Raw genomic sequence first — 5,013 nt, 5'->3', positions numbered from 1 at the left:
CTAGAACATATAGATTATCTTTTCAGTATATGCAGTAGAAGCAAAGTCATCACAAGGTTCATATTTCTCAGCTCTACAATCACTGCTACTAAGAACAAGAAGAATTTTAGGAGTGCCTAAAATCTATAAATAATACATTGAAAAATAATAAATTCTTGTTTACGTAGGAGAAAAGACAGATCTGAGAATGGGCATAAAGAAAGCAAAATATCATCCCCACATACAATAGTTTAATAGATGATAGGATGGAATGTTCTTAATTGATAAAATAGACATAAGGAAAAACTAGGTTTTCAACATAGGGCATTACAAAGAATATTATTACAAAGAAGAATTCTGTAGGGGAGCCTGGGTGGGTCAGTTGGTTGAGTGTCTGACTTCAGCTCAGGTCATGATCTCACAGTTCGTGGGTTTGAGCTCCGCATCAGGCTCTGTGCTGACAGCTCAGAGCCTGGAGTCTGCTTCAGATTCTGTGTCTCCTTCTTTCTGTTCCTCCCCTGCTCACACTTTGTCTCTATTTCTCTCAAAAATAAAGATTAAAAAATTCTAAAATTAAAAAAGAAGAATTCTGTAAACAAAGTGATTTCTATGTTTCATATGGTGGTTTGAGCTAAGATGACATGATTCTGAGAAATTACTTATAATAAATGATACCACACAATTTTTTTCTGTTCTTTAAATTTACCTTAATTATCCTTTGTAAAAAAAGAAACATTGTTTTTGTATTATATTATGTTGAACTGACATATGTAACAAAAACCCTTATATTCATCTTCCACATTTCTAATAGCCTCATGGCTGGTTTCCTTGACTCCAGTCTAGACTACCTTAATTATACCCTTCATACTGCTGTCAGAATGAACTTGGTAAAACACAAATCTGAAAATGTTAGTTCTTTGTTTAAATGTTGTCAATGACACCCCATTGCTGGAGCCTGTCTTTCCAGACTCATCTCCAATTGCTCCCCTCAAGCACTCTTCACCTTAACCATACAAAATTACTCACTGTTCCCAAAAGAAGGAAGCTGTAATACCTTTATGCATGCTATTCCCCATGTCCAAAATGTCTTATCCTACCTTTTTTAAACCTGACAATGCCATCTTTCCACTAGCTGAAATGACATGTCTTCAGTGAAACTTTTCAGGGTCCATTAGGCAAAATTATTAACTTTATACATTTTTCAGACTGATATTTCTAAAATCTGGTTGTGTTTTATCAATATGTATATTTATTTTGGTGGTGGTTCCACATTCCACTGAAAATCTGTTATTCACTAGAAACTATATGTTAAAGAACTATTATAGTTGTTCCCTCATGTTTGTTACTATAATATTGGCATTCATTCATTTAACAATCCATTATGTGCCTATGAAGTATCAGACACTATGCCAGGTGCTGGGAATACAATAATGGATAATAGATATGGTTACTGTCCTCAGTACATTCTTGTTAGGGAGTGAGACAAAAAAACAACAAGTAAACCTCAAGTTAACTAACAAAGTAATAGCATCTTGTGATTCGTGTTATTCGAAGGGGCACATGCACTCCAATGTTTATAGCAACATTATCAATAATAGCCTAAGTATGGAAAGAGTCTAAATGTCCATTGACTGATGATGGATAAAGAAGAGTGGTATAGAGGTGCCTGGGTGGCTCAGCTGGTTAAGCGTCCAACTTCGGCTCAGGTCTTGATCTCAAGGTTTGTGAGTTTGAGCCCCATGTCCAGCTCTGTGCTGACATCTCAGAGCCTGGAGCCTCCTTCAGATCCATATTTTTTATTTATTTTTGAGACAGAGAGAGACAGAGCATGAACGGGGGAGGGTCAGAGAGAGAGGGGGACAGAATCCGAAACAGGCTCCAGGCTCTGAGATGTCAGCACAGAGCCCGACGCGGGCTCGAACTCACTGACCATGAGATCATGACCTGAGTTGAAGTTGGACGCTTAACTGACTGAACCACCCAGGCGCCCCTCATATGTGGAATTAAAAAAAACACAACAGATGAACATAAGGGAAGGGAAGGAAAAATAAGATAAAACAGAAATGGAGGCAAACCATAAGAGACTCTTAAATACAGAGAACAAACTGAGAGTTGCTGGAGGGGTGTTGGGTAGGAGGATGGGATAAATGGGTGTTGGGCATTAGGAAGGGCACTTGTTGGGATGAACATTGGGTGTTATATGTAAGTAATGAATCACTAAATTCTACTCCTGAAACCATTACTATTCTATATGTTAACTAAGTTGAATTTAAATAAAGTATAGATACATATATATATATATATATATATATATATATAGAGAGAGAGAGAGAGAGAGAGAGAGAGAGAGAGAGAGAGAGAACAAATAACATGATGCAATACTGCATCATTTTGGGATGTTTTTCTTCTAGAGGTTATGCCAAGGGCGAACTATCCCATGTCCTTTTTTAGGTGTATCACTAGACTATATTTCTTGGCTCTCTTGTTTGTTCTTACTGAGGAATGTGAGTAGAGATGATGTATACCATGGGTTGAGAACAGGTAAACATTTTTCATATTATTCGTCTTCCTTTGTTACCTAGACAAAAGCAGAGGATCCAGTAGAGAACTCTGAGCTACTATGGAGGGTCAGACCACACTATGGGAGGAGTTTAGGATTTGAATGACATTGGGGCACCTTGGTGGCTCAGATGGTTAAGCGTCCAACTTCAGCTAAGGTCATGATCTCATGGTTCATGTGTTTGAGCCCCTCATCAGGCTCTGTGCTGTCAGCACAGAGACTGTTTTCAGATCCTCTGTCCCCCCCTCTGCCCCTCCCCCATTCATGCATGCTCTCTTTCTCTTTTTCACTCTCTCAAAAATAAACATAAAAAAGGCTTTCCATTCATTATCTAATTGGACTATGTGGTGAATGATAACTAAACCTTTGTTTTGTTTAGTCATTGAGATATTAGAATTCTTTACTACAACAGTTAGACTGTTTTGACTTACAGGGTGATCACACCCTCTCATGGTCCAGGGTCAAAATAAAGATTTGAGACAGTGATAGGAATATCTCAGAAAAAAAAAATGCTCTCTTGGAAGCTATAAAAAATAATCTTGATATGGAAACCAATTTAACAATACATTTCATAAAAATAATATATATATATAATAAACTAAAAAAATAATAACATTGATCTTATAATTCAGGAATTGTTCTATAGGTACTTTAACCCTCCCCACATGCCCATTGCTCTATTTAGAAAGTGACATTAAGACCTTGCCAAAGAAAAAAATCCCTGACCTGTCTGAGAGCAAAGTTTAGTAGTTAGGTAAGCAAACTTTCTGTGTCTTTTGTCTTTCTGATGTATAGTTAAACATTTTTTATAGAGTTTTAATCATTCTTATAACCACTAAATGGGTTAGTGATATGGGAGCAGAGATAATGTACTTGCCTCCAGGTAGAGCCACACATATTCTAGAAATAAAGATCTCAGAACATTGCCTCTAACCCACTTTGCCTAGTCTGGGTCATTTCCACTGGAAAAAAAAAACATAAAGAATAATAACTTCATTAAGTACCCATGTACCTACTTGACATGTTAAATTAAAATGGATGAGTTTGATGAATTTAAAGAATATTGTTGAATTCAGCATTTCAGACTATATGTATGAGTGATACGGGCTCAAATTGAATAGAGAGGCCATGAAGACTATTTTTGTGAAAGAGGTCCAAAGAGCACAAAAGTTTTCAAATTGTTAGTGCATTTAAGTATATAATATTTTAAAACTTCATTAAAAACTCTCCAAATGAATGTGTATAATGATGACGAAAAATCGATGAATAGAGTCGTGATTTTCTTCCAGTTTTATTGAGAAATAATTGAGAGACAGGATTGTTTTTTATTCATGATTTTCCCTAGGAATAATGTAATGTTGGAATGCTCTAAGAATATACCAAAACAAAGCTATGCAATGTGATCTGACTGCAGCTGAGTTTTCAGACAGTGTCATAGACTCTAAGTCTAAAGCTCTCTCTTGGCCAGCAAAAGAGTGGGATGAAGGATGAAAAGCGAGAGATGGTTAATGTCTGAGAAAAGACAAGAGCCCTGAATAAGGGTCCTTGCCCCGTTTTTATTACATGGTGATGGACGTGCACAAAGAGAAAATGAAACTGTGAACATTAACTTGGGGACTTGAAGGAAAGGGGGTCTTGAAGATATTCGGGGTTAGGGGTTTGGGTTAATACAAAACAAAATCATGGTGCTGGGCAGTCGGGTGGAAGGTTGTTTACAGCAGACATGAGGCACCACCTCTGTTTATCTTAGCTAGCCTAGGGGATGAGACAGGTAGGATACTTGACCTCATGGTTAACAAGGCACCTTTTCCTTTGCTAATCATTTCCACTTTGGGAGTTTCACCAGCAGCACAGTGCAGCGGTCTATAGACCTATTTACCTGCTTACTTAACTTGGTCCTTCCTTCCTATGAAAGCAGCTTTCTGCTATAGTTCTGAACTGGGGGCATTGTCGCCCTGAATGCCTAATCTTCCTTACCTCATATACCTTTGTATTGGGGGTCTTTGCCCCCTCTCTATTCTGGGTGTCTTTGCAACCCCATCTCTATCCTAGGTGCCTTCGCACCTCCCCTGCTTTATCTTGGGGTCCTGATCTTGTTTACCCAAACTCAGGTGTGAGAATCCTATGGCTTTGTACTTCTTTATACCTTGTTAACCCATTGGTGTAAGCCCAGAGGATTCCTAAGCTTATTCCCCACAAGACAGTACCTGGCAACCAAACTGAACAGGCTGCTCATGGCTCTATTCTGCAGAAGGAATGAGCATTGACAGATTCTTCCAAATGCTTCACTATACACACTTAACCAAAGGACCAAATTTTTAAGGGATTCAGTGTACAAAGAATTATAGGTCCCTCTTTGGTCATTCCAGATATTTAAATCAAAGGTAGCAAACTATGCTGAGTAATAGCCTTAATGCTGAAGGAAAAGACACCGATCTTAATCCTGGCTATATTGTTACTATTGTGTGACCACT

This window comes from Neofelis nebulosa, chromosome X (assembly GCF_028018385.1).
Source record: "Neofelis nebulosa isolate mNeoNeb1 chromosome X, mNeoNeb1.pri, whole genome shotgun sequence".
Taxonomy (NCBI): domain Eukaryota; kingdom Metazoa; phylum Chordata; class Mammalia; order Carnivora; family Felidae; genus Neofelis; species Neofelis nebulosa.
The sequence above is the reverse complement of the archived record's forward strand: the minus strand, read 5'-3'. Positions refer to the sequence as shown.